Source organism: Monodelphis domestica, chromosome 3 (genome assembly GCF_027887165.1).
Source record: "Monodelphis domestica isolate mMonDom1 chromosome 3, mMonDom1.pri, whole genome shotgun sequence".
Lineage (NCBI taxonomy): Eukaryota > Metazoa > Chordata > Mammalia > Didelphimorphia > Didelphidae > Monodelphis > Monodelphis domestica.
The window spans coordinates 189,450,868-189,476,045 of record NC_077229.1 but is presented as its reverse complement, the minus strand read 5'-3'; the positions used below and the strand labels follow the sequence as shown (position 1 = coordinate 189,476,045).

At 37.0% G+C, this 25,178-nt stretch overlaps 1 long non-coding RNA gene across 1 annotated transcript in view; it reads left to right on the top strand.

Annotated features, from left to right (window-relative positions):
- Window positions 1-271: 271 nt before the first annotated feature.
- LOC103105409 (uncharacterized) overlaps window positions 272-25,178 on the top strand; it is a 31,657-nt gene continuing 6,750 nt past the window's right edge. Inside the window, exons 1-2 of the long non-coding RNA XR_465172.3 lie at window positions 272-557; window positions 9,572-9,653. This is a non-coding gene — a long non-coding RNA (uncharacterized LOC103105409). The remainder of the gene's footprint in view (window positions 558-9,571; window positions 9,654-25,178) is intronic.

The following is a 25,178-nucleotide window of genomic DNA, read 5'->3' as shown; positions in this document are numbered from 1 at the left end:
ACTGTCTCTGTCTGTTGCTCTCCTCATTCTCTTACCGAGCCTATGGGTCAGTGCAAAGCCATGTTACATTGTGCAAAAATATTCTATTATTAATAAGAAACTAATTTCTTTATTATAATAAAAAAGTAATGCTATAAATTATTTTTGAAAATGTAGGATCTGTTCTATCTCTTGTTATTCATGAAGTAGAGTTCTAAATGATTTTTCAAAATGGTTAGACCAAATCTCTTTGTTTTATTTCTAAAGGATACAACTTCAAGTTTTCTGCTCTTGCTTCTGAATTGGAAATGAATGATTACAAAATGACTAGCAGAGAGCTGTTACCAAGATAAGTATGAGTATAGCAAGAATCCCAGAATCATAGAATCCAGGTATTGAAAGTGACCCTAGCAGTCTATACATGAAAGGATTACCCAGTATAACATACTAGGCAAGCCTGTGTTTGATGATCTCCAAGGACTGAGAACAGCTGATACATCCCTGATACATTCAAGTCTCTTGGTTCAAGTGAAGAATATCTTTGGATATTGAAAGAGCAAGCAGATGTGATCTCTGAGGTATTATCAATGATATTAGAAAGTTCATGAAAAAGAGATGTATCATAAGATTGAAAAAGGGCAAATTCTGTCTTGTTAAAAAAAGAAAGAAAGAAAGAAAGAGTCTATAAACTTTAGACCAGTGAGCTTAACTGAGATCTGGAAAAAATTTAGTGTATATTATTAAAAATATGGTTGGCAAACATCTAGAGAGGGAAGTGCTGATAAGTGAAATGGTTTAAGAAAAAAATGGGAAGACTTGTAAGAACTCATATAAAGTGAAGTGAGCAGAACCAGGAGAACACTGTACACTATAACAACAATATTATAAAGATGATCAACTATGAAAGACTTGTCAACTTTGATTAAAACAATAAATCAAGTTCATGATGAAAAATATTATCCATCTTGTTAGATTTAAAATAATTTTGAGCATTAAATAGTTGTAGATAAGAGAGTGGGAGCCATAAACTGTGATAATTAAAATGTTTGGGAGCAAGGGAAATATATATATATCAATTATGACCGCTGAAATATGTTTTCTATTGTGTCTTGGTTTTATATAAATATAAAGATGGTCGCCAGGGAATATATTCCCAATTTATGAATATGCCCAAGCCAACTGGGTTTTATAGAGAAATTTAATTTATAATACACTGATTAATCAATAGAAAAAGAGAAAAAGTAAGAAAGGAATAAGAATGAAGGGCCTCAAGCCAATAAGGCCTAGACTTCAGTCCTAAGAGATAAATCAGTCAGTTGGTTTTATCACTCACCCAAGATCTCTCTAGGTAAGGCTTCTCATGCCAACCTCAGGCTTCACCTTCAAGAGAGCCTCCTTTCAAGAAATGTTTCCAGAGAATTCTCCTCCTGACTCCTCCTGAGTTCTCCTTCCACAGCCTCCTTCAAGACCTCTCCAGGAGCTCTCCCTCCAGGACCTCTCTCCTCTCAGACCTCCTTCAGAGCATCAACCCCCTTCAGTCCTCAGACCCCGCTATCTTTAAGGACACAATCTAAGTCCCCTCCCCTCAGTTCTCACATCTACCAATCACTGTCGATGTCTCCCCTGTGTCAATGGTGGCTCTAGCTTAACCCAGGACCGCCCAGAGGTCTGTCCCCTTTGCACATGTCTGTTGAAGGTCATATTCTCAAATAATTAAATCTTGATCTTTTCTGCAGCCCTTCCTAAATCCTGTTACTCTGAGTAGGGTAGAGATTGTAGTTCCCAAGACCTGGTTCTGTCATTCCAAGTATCTCTATTGTATCAATTCTAAAATCAATCATGACTCAAAGAACTTCCTGTTCTATGCTTAAGCATAGGTCAAAGCCCTTTCCATTGTTTAGCAAAAGGTTTCTGTCCTAAAGTAGTCTTAAGTAGGAAGGAGAAGGATCCTCCCATGCCAAGGAGTTTCACATTCCAATAGAGTTCTTACTATCAGTAGGAAATTTTTTCAAGTATGAAATTTCCCAATGGGGAAATTTCCAACATTCATAAGTCTAAGAAATTTTAAGGTTTACAATCTCCAGAGAGAGAAAATAGATGATTTTGGAATGTTGATTGAATTATAGTTTTTCACTTTTATTTTTCTTGTTTTTGTGTATATGCACATGTATGACTGATATCCTATTGCTCACTTTCTCAAGAAATGAGGAAGGGGCTGGAAGGAAGTTCAGTTGGTCCTCAAAATCTTTAAAAATAAATATTTTTTGGAGAAATGCATATGTTTCAAAGAAGTCATTCTTCATAAGGATTCCTGAGGAGCTTGTCACTTGTCTTTTAATAAGGAGGTCATTTCCACTTTTGACCAGAACTGGCAGTTGAATTTAAAAAAGAATCCACACCCTAAATGCTTACAAACAGACAGCATGATTTGTGGGATTCTGGTGAGAGCACTTGTTGGGATGGGAGTGTGTATGTGGAGGAAGTACTCAGGCCATTTTCTTTCCTATACCGTACAAGGTGGAAGGGTCCTAGAGACCAGTCTCTTGGGGAGTTTGGCAGGCAGTTGGGTGATTGGGGTAGAGCAGGTGAGCAACATTCCAAACAAAGGCCTTGATTAAAGTCTGTTCTGATCCAGGAAAAGAGGTCTAGACCCAGGACACTTGTCCTAGATTCTAAAAGTCACTTTAGATTTTTGGTATAAAGGGGAAGTGAGGAACAAACAGTCTAGTTGTTAGCTTCTTTGAAGCTGAAATGACGAGGATGTCAGGGAAAGGCCAGTGTCTACATGGGAAATAGTTATGGTCCTTCATGGGCATGTGCCTGATATACACCATCAATTTTGATCTTCCTGAGAAGCCCAAGGTGTGGCAGCCTCCAACTGATGCATCTCTTTATAGAGTTGGTAGCCATTCTACATAGGATACATCTATTTGTCCCTAAAAGCTCTAGCAGCAAGTCCTCTGCATCTTCCCAAGAGCCTAGGCAACTCAGTCATCCTAGAAACTCTAAGTCTATGTTTGTTGTGAGAGGGTGACAAAGGCAAGGTTCTGGGGCCCTGAGCCTGTGCCCAGGCAGTAGCATATACTCACTTACCTGCCTAACTGTCTACCTCCATGCCTTACAGAATCATGGCAACCAAAAAATGAATGTCAAAACATTTTTCTCATGTCATTGGGAAATACTTTATGAAATCAATAAAAACATGTCTTAAAAAAGAAAAGATCATGCTGGGCTTTCTTCATTTCTTTTTTGGAAGGAATAATTTAACAAATAGATGAGTAGAATTCCACAGATATAATTTTTCTAGATTTTAACAAGGTTTCTGACAAAGTATCTGATAATCTAGTAAAAGAATATGGATTAGATGGACACTGAACTGTTTGGATGGTTGACTCAAAGAGTAGCTTTTAAAATTTTGAATATCATCATGGAAAGATACCTCCAGTGGAGTATATGATGGTTCTATAATTGGTTTTGTAGTGCTTAACAGTTTCAGCAGTGTCATGGATAAAGGTAAAAATGGCATGCTCCTCAAAGTTGCAGATGACACAAAGCTGTGTGACGATTCCTTTCACATATGGGTTGGATTAGACGGTCATTGAGTCTCTTTCAACTCTTACATTTAGCTATTCTGTAATTGTTACTTTTCTCATTACTTTATAAGGTTTTCCCCTCAAACTTAAACTGGTTTTTCTTAAGGAAATTTGAGTAAGAACTGATTTTGTTTTTCCTCTGAATTATTGGTAAGTAAGAAGTCTCTTGAAAAATAGAATTGATGCATGTATTTTCTCAAGTAGTGGTTTCAGAAGCTTAATTTTTATTTTGCTTTCTTTTTAGGAAGTTCACTTGCCCATTGAATGAATTTTAGGAATTCTCCATGAAAATCAAAAGCTTTGGCATTTCTTAGCTAAAGTCTTCTAAAAATATGTATATATTTATATATATGCATACATTATTATTATTCCAAATGTTTACAAATCCAAACAAAACAATATGCTATAGTCTTCTTACATTTTCCCCCTATAAGCCAGGGAAAAAATTCTGAAGAAAAAGATCCTAGAAGACAAAGCTGAAATTCATCAAAATATGAAGTTCTGATTGCCAAAGACACTTGCTGAAGATTGAGATGTTCCCCTTGTCTAACCACAGTCTGGATTCCAAGTTTCAGTGTCTGCTACCTACAGCAGATGCAGCATAATCAGAGGAGACTGACGTTATGGGCCTGGTCATACTCTTCTCATGAAAATACAGGAAACACAGTTTCACTGGTTGCTGTCTTATGTTTCCCTTCAAAATTCAGGATCCCAAATATGATCTGGGTGTTGCCTTTTTGGGTGTATCAAATTTATACTTTTTTTTCATCAAGCATCATTTCTTTTATAAGCTTGCAACTCTATATTTATATAAAGTTATTTTATTTAGTCCACAGTCTTAGATTGTTAAAAAACAACATCATAATACCATGATCAATATTCTAAGTCCTTTTTTTATGCGGGAGATTACCAAGATCTCACCTGAAAACATCAGCAGTCATTCCAGTTACTGCCTTATGCTTAACCCTTTGTTGACCTATTACTTTGGACTTTTCTAACCTATGTTGATGTGTATATATTTAATTTTATTGGGAGAAGTTTCCTATTCAATTCATTTTATTGTATTCAATGATGTCTTCTCCTTTGGGACAAATTAGTAATTTGTTATGGATACCCCTGCACTGATGTAGAACATAGAGGTTATAATCTATAAATTGAGTATATAATATATAATCTTAAAGCCTGAATTTCAGAGGTTAATTGATTTGTCTATGACTTTTCCACCTGCTTCTAACCTACTTATCAAGTGAAACTCTGAAGTTTATAGCACTTGGTTGGTTCAAGCCTGTGGTGAAGCCCATAGCTCTAGGGCAAAATAGCTTACAGTGCTTTGAATCCTACAAGCCATCAGTGGTTCCTAGAGGAAACTAACTCAGCCACTTTAAGAGTGCCCAGACCACAAACTGGCATGCTACCTTAAGTGCATTCTCTACCCAGAAAAAAGAGCCCACCTTTAAGATAAAAGCAAAAGTTAAAAAAAAATTGGGAAAATGAACAAAAGAGACACCTAACCATAGAAAATTTCTGTGGTGACAAAGGAGCAAGGCACAGACTCAGTAGGGCATAGTGATATCAAAGCAGCTATATGCAAAACTTTGAAGAAAAATGGGACTTGGTCCCAGGGTCTAGAAGACTCAAAAAGAATTTGAAAATAAAATAAGACAGATGGAAAAAATGGAAAAAGAAATAAAAGTAATGTAAAAAGAAAATAACAGCTTAAAAAGCAAAATTGGTCAAGTGGAAAAGGAGTTACAAAATTCCAATGAAGAGAAGAGTTCCATAAAAAATAGAATTGAATGACTGGAAAAAGAGGTAAAAAATTCCAATGAAGAAAAGAGTTCCACGAAAAGTAGAAATGACCAAATGGAAAAGGAGGTTCAAAAGGTCATGGGGAAAAAAATCATTCTTTAAAAATAATAAGACAAAAAGAAGTCAATAAATTCATGAGACATTAAGAAACAATAAAACAAAATCAAAAGAATGAAAAAACAGAAGAAAATATGAAATAACTCATTGAAAAAATAACAATTGATCTGGAAAATAGATCCAGGAGAGACAATCTGAAAATTATTGGACTACCTGAAAGTCATGTTAAAAAATGCCAAGACATCATATTATAAGAAATAATCAAAGAAAATTCCTTGATGTTCTTGAATAAGAGTGTAACTCAGAAATTGAAAGAATCCACAGATCAACCCCTACAATAAATTGCCAACTGACAACTTCCAGGAATATTATAGTCAAATTCAAGAGCTCCTTGGATAAAGAGAAAATACTGTAAGCAGTCAGAAAGAAACAATAAAAATATCATGGTCCCAGTCAGTCTTATACAGGATCTGACAGTTTCTACACTGAAGATTCAGAAGGCATTAAATATGATATTCTAAATTATTTTGTTTGTGTAAGGTACAACTTTATTTTGTAGATATTTTATTTCTATTTATGTAGGTATATAGTGTCTCCCCAAATCAAACATAAGTAAAGGACTTATTCATTTTTGCCTTTTTTATTCCCAGAGCATTGCACATTTTCTGTCACATAATAGGTGATTAATAAATGTCTGTTGATTGATTGATTAGTAGTAAATGTAAAAACCAGGACTCCCTGACTTCAAGTCTTTCACCTTTCCCAGTATGCCATATTATTTCATGTGGAACAAAAATATTTTTTTAAAGTGAGAACAGAGGCCAAGGCATCTATCAAAATTTTATTTTATTATTGAGACTGAGGTGGTAACTTTTCACATTTCAAGGATCAATGATCTTTTCTGAGAAGTTGAAAAGAAGTAACATTTACTTATATTGCTATAAAGTTCAGATTTTAACCAATAAAGAATATGAAGCCATTTCTCCAGGAGTAACATTGTTTATTGACAGATGCATGCATCTGCTAACAAAAAAAATGACTCTTTCACTGGACTCCTAAGTATAAGAAGAGTTATCAAATCCTATCTCCTCCTTATAAAAAAAAATTTGTCCTCTTTCTGATTGACCTGACAGCTTGATCTTAGGACCTCTCCTACCAGTCTCAATTTGTGGATATTTTGAGAGAGGAGATGAATTTAGAGACCTCAGCTCCTCCCTCATTACTTCATCACAGGAAAAGTAAGTCTTTCCTGGGACCTGGAAGAAACCATGACATTATTTTATCAGCCACATGACTGGACCACTATACTTTAGTCAAAGTACACCATGGCTGCTGAGGATACCTTTAATCAGGGTTTATCCTGGCTAGTCAGCCCTATTCTTAATATTTTTATCCTTACCAAGATAAAAGATCCCATCCCAGTTTGACAGTCTAAAGGAGAGATTAAATGTGGCCTCATTTTAGAATCAAAACTGTTTCATCCTGACCTTGAGAGGTGGTAAGAAGAAAAATTATTAATTTTCCATACTGCCAAATGGATATTCCTATAAAACAGATACACTCATGCCATTTTACAGTTTAGGAAGCTTCCTAATGTGATAGAAAAATTTTTAGTAACACTGAAACTCAGATTTCTCTCATCATTTTGGAATCATCTCTGACCTCCCCAGTCTCTGAAAATTTTACTCACTCCTAATCCAATAATTTGCCAAAACCCCTTGTGTTTCAGCTTCCTCAATGTCTCTTTCATCTGTCCTTTCCTTTATATTTCTACTGTACTACTACCCCACTTCAGGAAGCTTTACCCTTGGCTTGGATGATAGTAAAGTGGTCAATTGGTTTCTGTGTTCAATCTAGCCTATAAATATTAGTTCTCCTAGTGCATTAAGAATGATTCATTCTAGGTGTTTGGCCTTCGGTTAGATGCTAAGAATATCAAGATAATCCATGGCCTGAATGAAGTAGTTTACATTCTATAGGAATGACAACACATATATAGTTAAGTAAATTTAAAAAATAGAGAGAGCAACAAAGGGAGACATAACAATTGGAAAGAAGAAGAAAAGTCTCATGTGAGATAGGGTGCTTGAGCTGACCCCTGAAGGAAGCTAAAGATCCTAAGAAGAAGACTTGATACATGGAGCAAAAACCTGTATAACAGCATAGGGATAGAAAAGATAAGTAAATAGACTATTTTGATTGAGTTAGGAATGTTGATTTAAGTGAAGTGGGTAGGGTAAAAAATGAAACTATTGAATAGGGGAATATTTGGATAGTATCAAAACTAGGACTTGGGATCAAGTCAGTCTCTGACACTACCACTATTCCTCCTGTCACCAAAATAGTAGATAATAGATTATAGGTGAGGGTATGGGGGCATGGGTTAATTAGGGTTCACTTTCTATACCTCCCTCCTCAGTTTTCCAAAATAAGACACGAGGAGAGCAACTAGACATCTTAGTCAAAAGCCATGGCTATGTTTGAGCCATTTCTTGCATCCCTGAAAATGAATCCCATGTGTGGAGTTTTTAGCCTTTATAACAAAGCTTTAAAAACAAAACATTTAATTGCTTCAGGCTCTTTCGTATTAGAAGTACCTACAACAAAACTTCCAGCTTGGTCATGAGACCCTTAAAGAAACCAACCCAACAATTAAATGACAGTAGGAAAATAAAAATAATAGTAGGTCCAGATGGTGAAATTTCTTAGGTCAAGGTAAATTGTCTCTCTCTTGAATTTTTTTAAAAAAGGCTTATTGTTTTCATCCAGAGACAAAAAGCCATGAATAATATACTTAGAGATGGTCTGTTATAGGGCATTTAAAAATATGAAAGGCATCCAATCATTCTGTAATCCCTATACTGTAAAATTTTATGTCTTGTAACTATGTTTTATTTTCCATCACCTAACCTCTTGGCCTGTGTCCTACATTTTCTTGAAAACTATTTCCTTTACTTGGCCAGCCATCCTAAATTTAGTAAAAACGGAGATGCTGATGACCTCTGCTCTAATTTATCTACTAATAGGTCATTGCCAATTCTGTCTTGGGTCTCTTTCAACACATTATTTGTCTCTGTGTCATTGCGTTACACACTCAGAAGAAACTGCTGTTTATTTGGATCTTTAAGCGGAGCCATCAGATCTCTTAACATTCATTTTGTTAAATTTTGAGTCCAAAAAAGTTTGTAGCTAGGAAAAAAATGTTCATAATATTCTCTCATTACCACATGAAACTGGCATGTGTTATTATTACATTGTACTGGTATTAAAACATTTAAGAAACATCTTTTTTGCAACAAAGAAAGAGAATTAAAACAGTTCTTGTCCTCAAAAAGCTTATGTTTAAATGCAAAGTCAGAACATAATAATAATGTTTTCTTGCTTCATTGCAACTAACTACTCGTTTGGTTGAATATGTTTCTTGATGATATATAACACACTATAGCACCACCCTCTGGGCCAATTTCCTGTATTTACTAAGTAGATATAGTGTGGACAGTTACAGAAATTCTCTCCTTATACATGCAAAGTTCCTAGAGAGAATGAGCTCATATTTTAAAAAATATAATATTTCTGCTTTTAAGTTCAAATATAACTTTCTAATTCAAGATATTGTTATTAAACATCTACTATATTCAAATTTCTGTGCTGGCTGCTAGAAATACCAAGCCAAAAAAGAAAGAAAGAGATTTACATTCTACTGGAGGGTTGCAACATATACACAATTATATAAATAAATATGCAGTCATTTCAAAAGGGAAAGAGGGCTGATAACTGGGAGAATCAGAAAAGTCTCATAGAGCAAGTGGCACTCGTGTGCTTTTAAGGAAGAGAAGGATTCTGGCATGGACATGAGGAAGAGGTGCATGTCCAACTTGGGATCTGAAGAAGGGACTGGGAGGGAAATATTTACATAAAAGTACAGTTCTGTCCATTAGCTGGGATGTCGTGTGTCCTGTATGGGAAACAGCAAGAATTCCATTTTGGAATAGAGAATTTTTGAAGGGATGAGAGAAGTAGGAAATAAGATTTGAAAGGTAGATGACAAAGTTTGTGAAGATCTTTAAATGCTAGGTGGGAGATTTTGTGTTTTATTCTGTAAACAATGAGGGTTTGTTTTTTTTTTTTATTAGGGAGTGACACAATCAGATACCTGTTTTAGGAATATCATTTGGTACTGTGAAGAAGGTAGATTGCAGAAATGAGAAGTTCAAGGTAAGAATGCAAATTAATTAGTTAATTACTTAAGCTGAAGATTGATTCCTGTTGTTAAAAGGTTAGATGGATGGCTGGCATTTTACTTAACCCAGTCTAGGGCAAATGATCTTCTCTGGTGCAGAGAGCAAAATGGCTGCCCTCTCCTCAAGGACGATTGATATTCACTTTTTTTCCACTTAAATGATAAAGGTTCCCTTCATTCCATCAACTCTGTTTCTTCACTCTGGTTCATTATTTCTTTCTCAAATTCCCCTTAATACTGTAGAGTCCTTAATAGGAAAGAAAGCCAAAAATGGGAAAGGGAGACAAGATCAGACTCTTCCATTTATGTTTGTTGTAAACATTTTACCTAAATAAACAGAAATCATTAAAATTATCCTGACTGGAAACATCTTTTCCATGAATAATGTAGCACCTATTTTTCATGAATGACCTCATTTACACATATTGACAGTATAAAAATATTTCCAGGAATTTCTTTTTTCCTGAATTTTTTTTTATTTAAGGGGAGTGAGGACAGGGAGGAGAGAAATGTTGGCAAGGCTTAATTTTGGTCTACCTAGGAATTAAAATTACTCAAGACAAAATTGTGAAACCAGCAACGTTCATCTCAGTGGGAGAAAGAACTATGAGACATAACCCTTATTTGAAGCTCACAACCATTTTATTTTAGTGAGATTGATAATTTAAACTTCTTAGCTATAATGAAAAACAATAATGAAAACTGAACTAGTTGCTTCCCAGACATAGCTAGAATCTCATCACGAAGTTATTCTGTTAAACATTTTAAACCATTCCAGTATGATTTCTTTTTATTAATTATTTAGTACCTAACTAACACTTTACCAATTTCTTTGGTAAGAATTATGTGTATTATGCTAATTCATGTCAAGGTTTAGAATTATCAATGAGAGTCAGCAAGGTGTAGTGGTTATATAGCAAGCCTTAAAGTCAGGAAGACTTGAAGTGCTGCCTCCACAAATACTAGTTATACATTATTAAAGAGGCATTTAGTAAAGTTGGAAAACTGAATGCAGAAAAATCTCTGCATTTGAAGGTAAGAACTTTCATTTCTTGGCAGGTCAAAGTAGGTGATACACAAAGTAGATGATTAGGAGGACGTCAAAATGCCCTTCCTACCCCAAAATTTTAGATTGGCATTCCTTCCCATCATTAGAGCCATGGAATATTAGAATTTGAAGGGACCTTACAGATCATCAATTATAACCCTCCAATTTAAAAAATACTATTTTTCTCCAATTTCATGTAAAAACCATCTTAAACATTCATTTAAAAAAAATGTGAGTTTCAAATTTTCTCCCTCCTTACAACTCTCCCTTCTTTTCTCTTTCCCATCCTTGGAGATTATAAGCAATCTGATAGATTTTATGTGTGAAATCATGTAAAATATTTTTTCCATATTAGTCATTTTGTGGAAGAGATTTCAAACAAAAAATGAAAAGAAGAACAAGAAGATATAGTATGTGTGGCTCTACATTTAGACTCTATCAGTTCTCTCCTGAAGGCAGATGACATTTTTCATTATGAGTCTATGGGATTGTTCTTGATCACTGTGTTGCTGAAAATAACTAGGTCATTCACAGTTGTTCTTCAAAAAAAATATTGCTGTTACTGTAACAATATCCTTCTGGTTCTGCTCCTCACTTTGAATCTATTTACATAGGTCTTTCCAGAATTTTCCAAAATCATCCCATTCATCATTTCTTATGGCACAATGGTATTCCAACCATTAATATTACAATTCTATACCAGGATTTGTCCAGGTATTCCCCAATTGATGGAAAACCCTTCAGTTTCCAATTATTTTCTTCCACAAAATGAGCCACTGTAAATATTTTTGTTCAAATAGGTCTTTTTTCACTTTAAAAAATTCTTTTTGGGATACAGACCTAGTAGTGGCATTGCTAGATCAAAGGGTACTTTTAATTTTAGAGCCCTATGGGCATAGTCCCAAATTGTTCTCCAGAATGACAACTCTCCAATTTTACAAACATGAGAAGTAAAACCTAGGATACACTACTATTTGTTGGCAGAACTAAGACTAGAATTTGAGTTTTTGAACTCTATTCTAGGGTCCTTTTTACTGGAACACACTGTACTTATTGGTTAGATGGCTAAGAAAAGTTTAGTGTCTTCAGAAGGCCACAGTTTAAACATAATTAACTTTAGTTTATCAGAGAGGCAGCATGACATAATACATATAAACCCAACCTTGAAGTCAAGAATATTTAAGTTCATGCCTTGACCCTGACACACATGAGTGAAGAGAGTAAGCAAATCACTTCTCCTTCCTCCAGACAGTGAGATGAGGATGTCTTGGAGTGAGACAGGAAGAATAATTAGAAGGCTGTTGCAATAGTTCAAAGTCTCACCAGGTAAAGAGGTGTAAGGTGCTGTCTCTTGTTGGTCAACTTTAATGAAAAGTTTCTTTTTGTTCTAAGCAAGGATTCAATGTGTGAAAGAAATAGTGAAATGGCGAATCAATGAAACTTTAAAAATATGTACCAGTTCTATACCTCTCTCCTTCAGAGTCCAAGTGTCAGTTAAGTAATCTGATTTTTTTTCTTTCCAAACATATGATTTCATTCATGTATGGAAGAACTGGAATGGAAATAGATAGGGAATTCATCTGTAATTCATAGTCTTAGGAAGCCATATAGGACAATGAGAAGTTAAGTACCAAAAAAATATGGCGCTTTATAAAGGTGCTACTAAGTTCTGGAGACTATATATTTAATTTTTAATTTTAGTGTATCCTTTGTTTACCTACATTTCCTAATCCGTCTCTTCCTATTTTATACCCATTTTCATATACAATTTTAGATCTCTAAAATTCCCTTCAGACCATTTCCAGACCATGCTACCTCCTTTTGAGTCATCCTCCTTAGCCAATGGCCACTGAAAATACCTGGACTCTTCCCCTCAGTCAATAGACTCCAGTAGTTGAGCTCTCACTTTTCCTGTCCAAAACAAAGCCTCCACATAACTTCTCAGGCATCTCTAAACCATGTTGCCACCCTTGAATGCCCTCCCCATCTACCTTCTCTTTGTGTATTGTCTATTCCATTTGAACAAGTTATGGTATATGAATATGATGGACTACTGTTATGTAATAAGAAATGATGATATAGATGACATCAGAGAAATCTGAAAATCCTTGTATGAACTAATGCAAAGTTAAGTGAAGAGAAACAGAAGAATAATTTATAAAATAACAACACTGTATAAACAAACAACTTTGAAAGAATTAGGATGATCTCAGCCTATATATGGAGAGAGACAGAGAGAGAGGTAGAGAGAGAGCAACAGAGACAAAGAGAGAGAAACAAAGAGAGAGAGAGATGGAGACAGAGACAGAGAGACAGAGAGAACATTAGATTTGGCAATTAAAAGATAATGAGAGGGCAGTTACATAGAACAGTGGCTAGAATGCCAGGTCTGGAAGTCCTGGGCTCAAATGTAATCTCAGACACTTCCTAGCTGTGTGACCTTGAGCAAGTCACTTAACTCCAATTGCCTAGCCTTTACTAGTCTTCTCTCTTAGAATTGCTACTAAGACAAAAGGTAAGGGTTTTTTTTTTTTAAGTCATCATGAGTGACTTTGGCAAGAATAGTTTCAGTGGAATAATGAAGTTAAAGCCAGGCTGTAGAGAGTTAATAAGAATGAAAGGAAAGAATGTAGAGGCATCTATTCAAGGTAGCCTTCTCAAGAATTTTTGTCACAAAAAGCTCTCAGGAGAGATATAGGCTAATAGTTAATGGGGATGAATGAATCAAGTGAGATTTTTTGTTTGTTTTTAGGATGGGGAAGACAAGAGCATGTTTCTAATTGTAGGGAAGAAGCCGGTAGACTCTGATAGAAGATAACTAAGAGAATGAGGATGATAGAGGAGACAATCTCTTGGAGAGGACAGATAGAATGGGATCACTTCTACAGATAAAGGGCCAGGAGAAGACTACCTCTTCATGTGAGAAGCATTAAAGGTTGGGAGAGTAGCAGAAGACATTTGGGGAATATAAGATAAGGAGAGGGGAGAAGAGAGGACTCTCAGTAAATGGCCTTATCTTTTTCAGTAAACTAGCAAGCAAGGTTGTAAGTTGAGAGGCTAAAGAGAGAGGAAGCCAAGGGGAAGTTTGAGGAGGAATCAAAAGATTTGTTAGAACCACTGTAATGAGTGGGATAATGAGTTAATGAGGAAGGTATTAAAGGATTGTCTTGCAATGGTGAGAGTTCAATTCAGGCTATAAAATATTTTTGAGGTTATGAAACATATTTTTGTAGTGAACAGTCAACAGAATTTCATTATTTTCTTCATCTTTCAATGTGCATTTATAGGAGCAAAAACAATTGATGATGAAAGTGATACAAGATGGAGACTTATAAGGGCAAGATTGGCAATGTGATAAGAAGGTGAGGGTCTTAAGAAAAGAAGCCAATGTAGAGTAGAACTGGTTTACCAAGAAGCCAAGATTGGTCAGGGAGGAGAGTGTAACTAGGACAAGGTTGTTGACATGGGAGAGACCTACTGGGTCAAGGAGGTCACAGTGTGCAGAAAGAATCGAGTTTGGGCTTGAAAAGAACAGAGAAATAGAATGGTAGTAGATTGTAGTGGCACAGAGTTCATGAGTATGGAGGTGGTATATTTGTGGATGATAGCAAGATCAAGGGTCTGATCATCATTGAGTATGACTGGTGGAAGAGTGGGTCATGGGAAATGAGTAAGTAGAAGACTGAAAGATTTGGATGTTTGATAAAATATCAATATGTATTGTTGAAGTATCCTAATATGAAAGTAAGATGGTGGTGGGGAAGAAAGATGGTGAGCCAAGCCCAGAAGTCTTGAAGAAAGAAGTGAGCTCAATAGACAAAAGCTATCAGGATTAGGTGAAGGATATGGACTGAATGAATTTCAAATGAGAATTACCAAGTGATAGTAGTAGGGGAAATACTAGGGGAAGAAACAGGAAGTGGTGGTGGAGAACAAGCAGTATTCCAAATCCATAATTCATAGTAAATTGAGGGGAGTAACTGAAAATGCAAACCGGGTTGTAAAGGGTAGCCAGGGAGGCTGTGCCATCAGGAGGAAATTAAACCTTGGTGAGATCCAAAAGATGAAAGGGGGGAGGGGAGGAAAACATTTAAAATGAAATTAAGTTTATTGCCTCTGGATTAATGGAGTTAGCATTAGAGAGTTTTTCATCTCCCTTTTGGGTGCTCTTTACCCCAATTGGAATGCAAGTTCCCCGAGGGCAGGAACAATATTTTTAAGCTTGTATTTCAAGCCCCATCACTTAGCACAGTGTCTGGTACATAAGCACTTGTTGATTTGACTTGACTTGATTCAGAATTGATTAATGAGCATATACCCAAGTGTCAATTGAAAGGAAGATTTTGTATAAATGGAGATTTTGAACCTTTGACTTCATTCCCCAGAAGTCCTTAGTATTTTCCAAAATTCCCTATAATCTCTCCTGCATCACCAAGTTGGCAAGATCCCATGGGAGGAGCATACATCCACTTACATACCAATAATGTGATCTTGCCAACTTGGTGATGCAGGAGAGATTATAGGGAATTTTGGAAAATACTAAGGACTTCTGGGGAATGAAGTCAAAGGTTCAAAATCTCCATGTATACATTTTATAATAGAGCTCCCTGTGCTTTTAAAACTTTTATCAGAATTTAGATAAATTAGATAAAGGAATTCATGTCATTCTCACAAAAATTATGGGCTGAATCAAATATGATGAAAGCTAATAGAAATAAATGTAAAGGCTTATCCTTGGGTTCATAAAATCATAAGAAAATTGGGAAGGACATGGGTATAGGCAACAATTGGGCTAAAAAAACTAGGGATTTTACTAGGCTACAAAATTAATAAGAGTACATAGCACAATATGGCAACCTAAAAAGTTAATATCATTTTTAAAATTACTATCCAGAATAAGGGAGGTGGTAGTCCAACTGTGTCCTTCGCTAGTTGTCCTGGGTGCCAGATTTTAGGAAGGACATTAATGGGCCTGAGCATATCCAGAAGAGAACAACGAGGGAGGGTGAGATCATATTATATGATTATCATTTGGAATTGGGGATGTTTAACCAGGGGAAGAGAAGACAAGGGGGAAATCAGCTCTTTTCAAATTATGAAAGGATTATTTTGTTGAAGTGGGATTCTTGAGACCAGAGGGCAGAAATGGAAGCAACAGGTGAAAGGTACTGAAAGGCAGATTTAGATTGAATGTAAAGATATATTTCCAAGTAAATAGAGCTGTCTGATATGAGACTATGCTGCCTCAGAATGATAAATCTGTCTGTATTGTAACTTTAAGCAAAGGGTGGATAACCACTTATTGGACATTTCACAGGGAGTATAGGAGGATTAGGTAAATTTTTGTCTAGATAGTCTCTGAGATTCCTTCTCATTTCAAGATCTTGTGATTATTTCATTTGACTAGGGAGGTAGGAAGGAAAGGTGTCAAATATGTCACACCTCTGGTGTGAGGGCTTGCCAAGTCCTTTTCAGGGCTGCTCAACCACCTGTGGTGTCAGCTTGGCATTCAAATCTCACTTAGAGCCCCAATAAGCTGCAGCATGCACAGTGGCTATGCCCTAGTAAACCATTTCATTAGATGGACTAAACCAAGTTGAGGGTAACTGATGGGCCACAAATCTGTTAGTGAGTTAGGGGTGTGTCTATCCCCAAGCATCCAGTGGAATGGACAGATGAGAACAATTTGTTCCAATGGTCATAAAAGGGGATGAAGCAGGCACTGTCCTGTACTTAAAGCAGGCTTTAACTTCAAGTATTCCAAGGTCATCCTAGCCCATCACCAGTCCTTTTGACTTTTGTCTTGCCACTGGACTTGGATAGCTCTGAGAGTGAGGCTGATGTTTTGGGGCATCTCTGCCTCACTTAAATGTAATTTATACATATCAAGATATCACTCCATGATGTCATTGATTCTCTTAAAAAATAAAGGGCAAAAAGCAGCTGTGTGACCCTGGGCAAGTCATTTAACTCTGTTAGTTGTTTTGTGGTGAGGGTTTTTTTTTTCAGTTTCCTCATCTATAAAATGAACATGGAAAGAACAGGGAAAACCATTTTGGTATCTAAACCACTAATGGTCACAAAGAGTCAGACAAAACTGAAACAATTGAACAATAACAACAAAAAAACTCATTTTCCTCAAGTGCAAAACAGAAAACTGTAATCTCCCTATCTCTCAGGGTAAGATGGAAGTGAGATATTTTATGCATCATCATAATTTTTTATTATTTTTACTCTAATTAATATTAATCTACTTTAAGTGATACTATATAAATATTGCCTAGTATGATTACTCTTCCCAACCCCCTGCACATTACAGAGCACTTATAGCACTATTACTTCTCTTTATATATCATACCTGATATTTTCCAGTTTTGTAGTTTTATTTGGGCATTTTTCTTTCTGCCCTCTCCACTTTTAATTTAAAACCCTCATTTAGATGAATGAATTTCTAACCAAATATGTTTTTTTCCCTCAGTTCTTGAGAGATACCCTTTCTCCTTAGTCAGATATCTTAAGTCATGGTCTAGAAAGCCAGATTTAATTTTGTCACCCATCCACTAATGGTTTACTCTTTATATTCTTCTTTTTCATCTGGGAAACAGATCTAGAACATTGGACTGAAAATCTGGAAAACAGTGTCTAATTCTCATCCTTCTACTAGTCTGTTACTTTAGCAAGTGAATTTTTCTTCTGGCATTCAATTTTCTTTTCTGCAAAAATTAAGGAATTGGATTAAATGATCTTTAAAGTCTTTTCCACCTCTGACATCTTACTATTTCAAGGTTCTGACCTTCAATTTTTTTAAAGGGAAACACCATCTGTGCTCTTTCAGTTTTTCTTGCCTAGAATTGTATAATTCATAAACATCTTTTCTTGCTTTTTTCCAATAGAATAATTCATTTTTCCATGAATCACTCATGGGGGAGAGGGGAGGGCAGAGAGCAGTGGCTTTGATTAGTCTTGGTAGGATGTCCTTTATGTCCTGGATACATGACAGGAAGACAGCAAATCTTGCAAATAATTATATAAAATCTAAATAGCCTTCAATACCCACTACAATGTGAAGTTAGCTACAGGTTTCCTCATGCCAGGACCTGTGAGAATTCCCTGTCATTCAGTGGAGACATGAGATGCTACTTCTTCCTCAGAAGCTCCAGTTTTACCCACTATGGGAGAAGTCTCATATTGTGTTGTTTTTTGGGGGAGTTTTTTGCTGTTGTTGGTTTGGTTTTTCCTCAGCTAAGTGAAAGCCAGCATGGTTTAGTGAATAAAATATTGATCATGGATACAGGGGATCTTGAGTTCAAACCTGACAGATATTTACTAGTTTGGGGGAGTTGGGTAAATTGGTTAAAATATTTTAGCTTCAATTTCCACAATTGTGAAATATAGATAATAATAGCATGGTTCTTGTGCAACTGAAAAAGTTTGTAAAACTGGAAATGATATATGATCAATGAGCAAGTATCTACTATGTTCCAGGCATGGTGCTGTAGATAAATGTCTGCATCATGTCATTTTCTTCCACTCATTAACTTCTTGGCACTGGTTCTGATGCCTCTCAGTTTTTATTCTTCTAAGAAGGCAGTTTATATGGTGAAATAGACTGTGCTTAAGTAGCACAGTGGATAGAGCATTGGACTTGGAATCTGGAAGACTGATCTTCCTGAGTTGAAATCTGGCCTGAGATACTTGCTAGCTGTATGACTGAGCAAATCACTTTGCCTTCGTTTCTTCATCTGTAAAATGAGTTTGAGAAGGAAACAGTAAACCACTCTAATATATTTATCAAGAAATCCCCAAGATCATGAAGAGTCAGACTCAACTCAACAACAAAAATTGAAGTCAATGGATCTGGGACTGAAAATTGATCTCCAATGCTTATTCGATATGTAACCTCCCATAAGTCACTTCACCTTCATAGCTTTCACTTTCCTCAGAGAGTTGAATTATTCTGAGGTGCCTTCCAAACTGTAGGGCTATCATTTCATCAAGGAGTCACAAAATCAAGAAATTTAAATTCTGTCAGTTCTGTTAGCCAATAAAGAAATTTATTTTATTGACTATAAATGGAATTTTGTTTTTCTTTCTTTTTAAATTGGAGGAAGGTGGGAGAGAAAGTAAATAAAATGACTTAATTGTGAAAAAAATTAATTAATTCTATTATGTCCCTCTTCATACTCCTCAGTTTCTTTATCCATAAAATGGAAATATAGCAAATATATGTCATAGCATTGTTGAATAGAGTACATAGTTACATGAAAATGCTTTTATTTTATCATATTTTTGTAACCTCATCCTATAAAACCTTTTAAGCAATAATCCTTGAGGGAATTAATACAATATAAAGCACTAGGCAAACATAAAGTCCTATATAAGTGCTTTGGGAAAGGGAGCTGAAAACACAGAGGATGTATGCAAGTCATCAATTCTGCCCCTAACTTCATCTCTAAGGGAGCCAGTTTGGCAACTTTTCTCTAAGAGGGAACATATTTTTGAAACTATTGAGCCTTTCTGACAGTTGTTATCCCTTCAAATTACATCTAATATGGTGAGCCTCAAAATACTTTTAAGACAGTTTTGGTCCTTATTTAACAAGCCCAGAAATAGCCTACCTTCTTCTTTGGTCACTAAAATGCTTAAAACTGCTAGAGTAACTTCTTTCCCTTCAAAGCAAACAAATCCTATCCAGCCTGTTAGAAAAAGGAGACATTTTTCCTTTAAGGCTTTCCAGATAATGATGATTTCAAGGAACTGTTTGGGAAAGGATGAATGTCAGTTGCCAGCATTTTAGCATCCTCTCTTTAGGTAATTGCTAGCATGTAGATTTATATAGAACTCATCTCTTGTTCTGAGACTTTATTCAGTGCATCCTTTTTTTTTCTTTCCTTTTTCTCTTTCTCTTAGAAATCTAGTCAGAGCCTCAGAATTATCATTATTCCATGGTTGTTTGGTGTAAGATCACTGCCCTCTGCAGACCAAGTGAGGTGGTTACCAAGTCATACTCCTTTCTTACACTCATAAAAGTAAACCAAGGAGTATTCACAGATCTCTGAATATCACAGTTGGAAGATGCTTTAGGGATCATCTAGTCCAATCCCCTCATTTTATAAATGGAGAAATTGAGTCTTAGCAAAGGGTAGTTACTTGCACAAGGCTACGCAACTAAAAATATTAAGAGTTTTTAAATAGGGCAATGTTGAGGGGTTCTGTGTGTGTTTTGTTAAGAAGCAAACAAAAAAATTTCCACAAATTCATACTTTTTTAAGATAAGAAAGGTAGCAGGTGGTAAATAATTAACAGATCTTAAGTCTTCTTCCATTTCATAGTTCAAACATTCAAGTGACCTAACTTTGGGCCAAGATTCTGTTCTGGTCCTAAAAATGTTAATTTTACTTGGATCCGGAATGCTTTAAGTTATTGTTTTTATTATAGGGTCCTGTATTTGGAGTGAGAGAACTCGGGTTTGAATTCTTCCTCTTTCATTTATTACTGACGATCTTGGACAAACCATTGAACCTTTGTAGTCTCATTTCTAAAAACATGCTCATAGGATCAAAGATCCTGATGCTCTCTAAGTTCCCTTCCAGCTCTAAATTTATGATTCTATGACTATGAACTTCATTTGGAGTACATCACCTGCCATGCTTTTCAGCCTCTTTATTCAAAATATTACCTCTTTTTTACATGCATTAAGAGAACAGGAGAGAAGGACCACCATCCCTCAGAAAGGATTTATTTTTGCAAGAGTTTTCTTTTATTTTCTTAAATTAGGAATCCTGTCTCTATTGAGTCATAACCCTGAAATAACCTTCCATCTCCTTTGTATATATCTTGTCTACAAAAAGCTAATTACGTATTGGCTTCCTCATTAGAATATGAGCTTTTTGAGGATGGGGCAGTGAATTGCCTTTCTTTTTGTTTACAGGGCTTAGCACAGTGGCTGGTATTTTGTAACCCTTTAGTATGGAGGTTCTTGATTTTTTTTTTTTTGCTTCATGGTCTTTACATTTTGGTGAAGTCTTCAAACCTCATGGGGAAGTTAGACAGGGTAATGGATAGAGGGCTGGGCCTGAAATCAGAAAGACCTGAATTCAAATCTAGCCTCAGACATTTTTTACTAACCGTGTGACTGGGCAAGTCATGCACTTCTGTTACCTCAGCTGAAAAATGGGTTAATAAAACATCTATTTTATTGGATAATTATGAGGATTGAATAATATAATTTTTTTAAGTTCCTGAAATATACTAGATACATAACAAATGTTTATTTTCTTCTTCCTCAGAATGTTTTGAAATAATTGAAGGAAATATTAAATTTCATTTAGAAGCTAGTAAAAATAAGTGTAGCAATGATTTCTCTGGCCCTCACTGCCTAAAGACCAGCTATGCTACACCATTTCACCCCCTTCCTTAGGGTTCTCCAGGACTCTTAAGATTTGAGAGGTTTCTCATTTCTTGAATCTTTGGCTCAAGCCTTCACTAGTTGTTTCCATTTAAGGGTCCAAACATCCCAATTCCATTTAACCAGTTAACAATCATGTTAGCTTTTACTTTTTATTATTTGCTTCAAAGTTATAGACACAAAAATATAAATATTTCCCCCAATGTCATGCACTATCCCCTTTAAACCACCTTGGTCTCTTAAGAAAGTGAGAAAGAGGGGGCAGCTGGGTGGTTCAGTGGATTGAGAGCCAGGCCTAGGTTCTGGGTTCAAATCTAGCCTCAGATACTTCCTAGCTGTGTGGCCCTGGGCAAGTCACTTAGTCCCCATTGCTTAACCCTTACCACTCTTCTGCCTTGGAACCAATACACTATCCAGTTGTAGACCATGGTTTAAAAGTCACTGTATTTCAGCTTGGCAGAGGTATCCTAAGCCTTTATATTGTATCCTCCTCCATAGCTCTGCTACTGTCTTGGGATGCTCTTATGTCGGGTTAAACATTTAGCCTATTAGTGCTACATTATCAACTTTCCTTTTGGTAGAGCCTCTGTGACCAGCACATTATGGTGGAATCAAGAACTCACCTAGGTAGTAAGGAGGACCTGAGCACACACATTGGTTGAGTGACCCATGACAAGTTATTAAAACTCTTAATGCCATAAGCAATTCTAAAATTTTAACTTGGGGGAATGTAGTTTAATCTCATTCAGGAAGAAATTTTTCTTACAGAAATTTTCCTAAGGGAATTCGCTGGTCTAGTTAAGAAACAGCAACAAACAAAGCCAAGAAGCTGGAAAAGACAAAAGTAATAAGATATAATTATTATCTGTGACATTCCTGGCCCTATCTCCTTCTGGGAGTCCCTGAGACTAAGACTAATGATTCCTTTTTTTTTTTTTTATAGATAGATACATCTACCTTCTAGTACTTTTTGTTGTTCAATCAAGTCAGACTCTTCTTGACCCTATTTGTCGTTTTCTTGGCAGAGATACTGGAGCAGTTTGCCATTTCCTTCTCCAGCTCATTTTACCAATGAGGAAACTGAATCAAACAGGGAAAGTGTATGAGGCTGTATTTGAATTCAGGAAAAGAAGTCTTCCTCACTCTGGATCCAGCACTCTATCCACTGGACCATCTAGCTGCCCCTAATAGTAGTATTTACTTTTTTTTGGTGTTGATCAAGGTTACCCCAGATGTTTGCTTTAATTAGTTTACCTATTTAAAAAAACTGCTTTTGATTTCCCCTTTGCAATTCCTTGTCACTGGTTTCTAACCTTTCTCCTTTTAATAATTTGACTACATCTTTGTCATTTTAGAGAAAAGTAAAAAGGATAGGGGAAGGTACAATATGCATTTTAAATGCATTTGCTATTGTTTAATATCTTGCTTGGGTATTCCTCAAGTCACTGGGAATTCCATGATTGCTTCTAGTAGTGGATGGAAAGCCTTTGATTAGGCAAAGCTATAAAAATAGGGATTTCCCAAAACTCTGATAGGAAAACATTTTTCTCTTTCACTCTTCAATCACCTTAATAATATGGAGACATGAGAAAAGGAGAGATTAAATCTGGGTCATAAATTGAAAAAAATAGTCACCCTGTTCACAAGAGCCAAAGGCTGCCAGATTATAGGAGTTTTACTTGTACAATTTACTATCTTCCCAGTCCCAGCTAGCTACCCACTTCTGATTGACACAAGCTTTATGATCACAGGCAAGTCACCCAATATTTTGGAGCCTCATTTTTCTCATTTATCAAATGGGGACAATATCAGCAGTAGCTCCCTCATAGGGTTATTGTGCCTCAGTCAGACATTATAGTAAGTCCTTCACAAGCTTTAAAGAACTATGTAGACATCATCACTGTCACCTAATTCTTTTTTTTAATGGAATTTGGGTAGAAATTGTCTTACTGGGTCACTATCCTGTTACTATTCCTTGATTTTTAACTATTTCTGACCTATTGAGGCACAGTGGATAAAACAATTGCTTTTTTGTAATTGAATAGATATATTGGGATATGTTTGACTTCTCTAAGTTCACTTATAATAAGATAATAATAATGATGAAGACAATTATTATTAGAATCAACCACCACCCTTACCCTGCACATCCCCATTCTGGAATGTTTACATTGTGTTCTGTTTAGAAGGAAGGTTCAGGAAGCCATTTAGGGACGGATGACTCAGGGTTAGTTTAACTCCAGCTACCACCAAAATCCTTATTTTTGTGTCCCATTAGGCTTCAAACCAGCTTGACACTGTACCTGTGTGAGCTGGCCTTCTAGGGCTTGCTGCCCACATACTCCACTCCCTCTTGGCAATCCTGCCTGCCCGCCAGCCTCCACACTTCCTGCTTGGGTGGGCAAGGCCCTTGGCTTTCATTAGTAATTCTTGAGATATGGTGAGTGGAATAGAAGGGGGAAAACCAAGGCTCTCTTCCTCCCTCCCCAAGCTTCCTCCTCCCCTCCTCCCAGCTGGGAGGCACAGTCCACAGATGACCAGAACAATAGCAGCAAGTTTGGGGGTACGGGAGGCACTTTAACTCCTCAGCACCTGTACACACACAAATGTTCAAGGCCGGGAGTTCCTGCTGAAGTCACTGGGAATTCCATGATTGCTTCCAGCAGCGGGCGGAAGGCCTTCACTTGGGCAAAGCTATAAAAATAGATGTAGGTTAATAAGAGAGTTATTTTATTCCATAATCAGAGCAGATGTCTCCAAGAGGGTGGGAGTGGGGGCAGTAGGGAGGACGAGAAGCCACACACCTTGTCGGGCACCTCTGGGCTTTGGGAGGCTGAGACTCGACTTCTGTAACTCGTTAGGGGCCATCTGGGACCAATGCCTGGTGTGGGTATGAGGCAGGGGGAATGGAATGATTAAAAGGTAATCAGAGAAAAGCCCCAGTGTAACTCTGGGAATGAAGACCCTCCTTATGGAGAGCCCCCCCCAAAAAAACGAAGTTGCAAAATAGCCCGTGGATGGCGATGGGTCCCTCCGCCTTCAGAGAAGGATCTAAGTCATCATTTGTTTACGCGGAGCCATATTTTAATCATCTACAGGAAGCTAATGTTTCACTGGCCAAACACTGAAACAGTCACCTCCCTGGATGTTTATAAAGAAATAAAAAAATAAAAAGTACACACTTTCTGGAGTGTGCCAGGGCTGGCCACTCCGAGGGGGCAGGAGGAAAGGGGTGGGGAGCACCGGGTCAGCCTCCCTTTCTTTCAAGCTTCTCTGAACTCGCTGGAACCTTCCTTCCAGTGTGTGGGTGGTAGGTGTATCAGCTGACAAAGGGAAATGAAAGCGTGAAGCCGGCCACCCAAGCCCCGGGGTCACTGCTGACACTCCACATCTCAGAGCTGGGAAGGCACCTGCTGTCTCTGCCAAAACAAACCATCCCCTGCTACGGGCACACTCGAGAAGGCCTGCCTTTGTCAGCCCTGGGGAAGAGAGATGCACGGGAGGCAGCTTTTGATTTCACTTTAAAAGGCTCGGATAACCAGTTTACAATGATGCGATGTTCTCCCCGGCCCTGGGAAAGGGGGGTGCGACTGGGGTGGTGGAGTAGTCAGGAAAACAGATCAGGGCTTGACTCCAGATCTGGTGAGCATTAATATTCATCGGTGCTAGGGTTTCACCGGCTCTGAGCCCTTGCTCTGGTGGTCCTGAGCCGAAAGGATTCCTCGCTGCCGCGTGTTGTCTTTAGACCCGATAAGGCCATCTGGTTTTGATTCAGGTGGCCCCGAGCTTGCCTCAGAGTTGAAAAGGGTGCTTGCTTAAATTGAATTTCTCACAAATTTCAAACCAGGATGGGAAACAGGATGATCCCAGGCCTGTCACCCAAACTTTCCCTCCACACATATCCCGACTCCTCCATTTTTGCTTGCTCAGCCTCTGGGTTCATAAAAAACGGGCATAAATCAGTCTCACCTGTTTGGTTAAGTGAGTATTGCATGTTCATAAAGTTATTAGTGCAATCAGATATCTCTCTGCATGAGTTCTGAT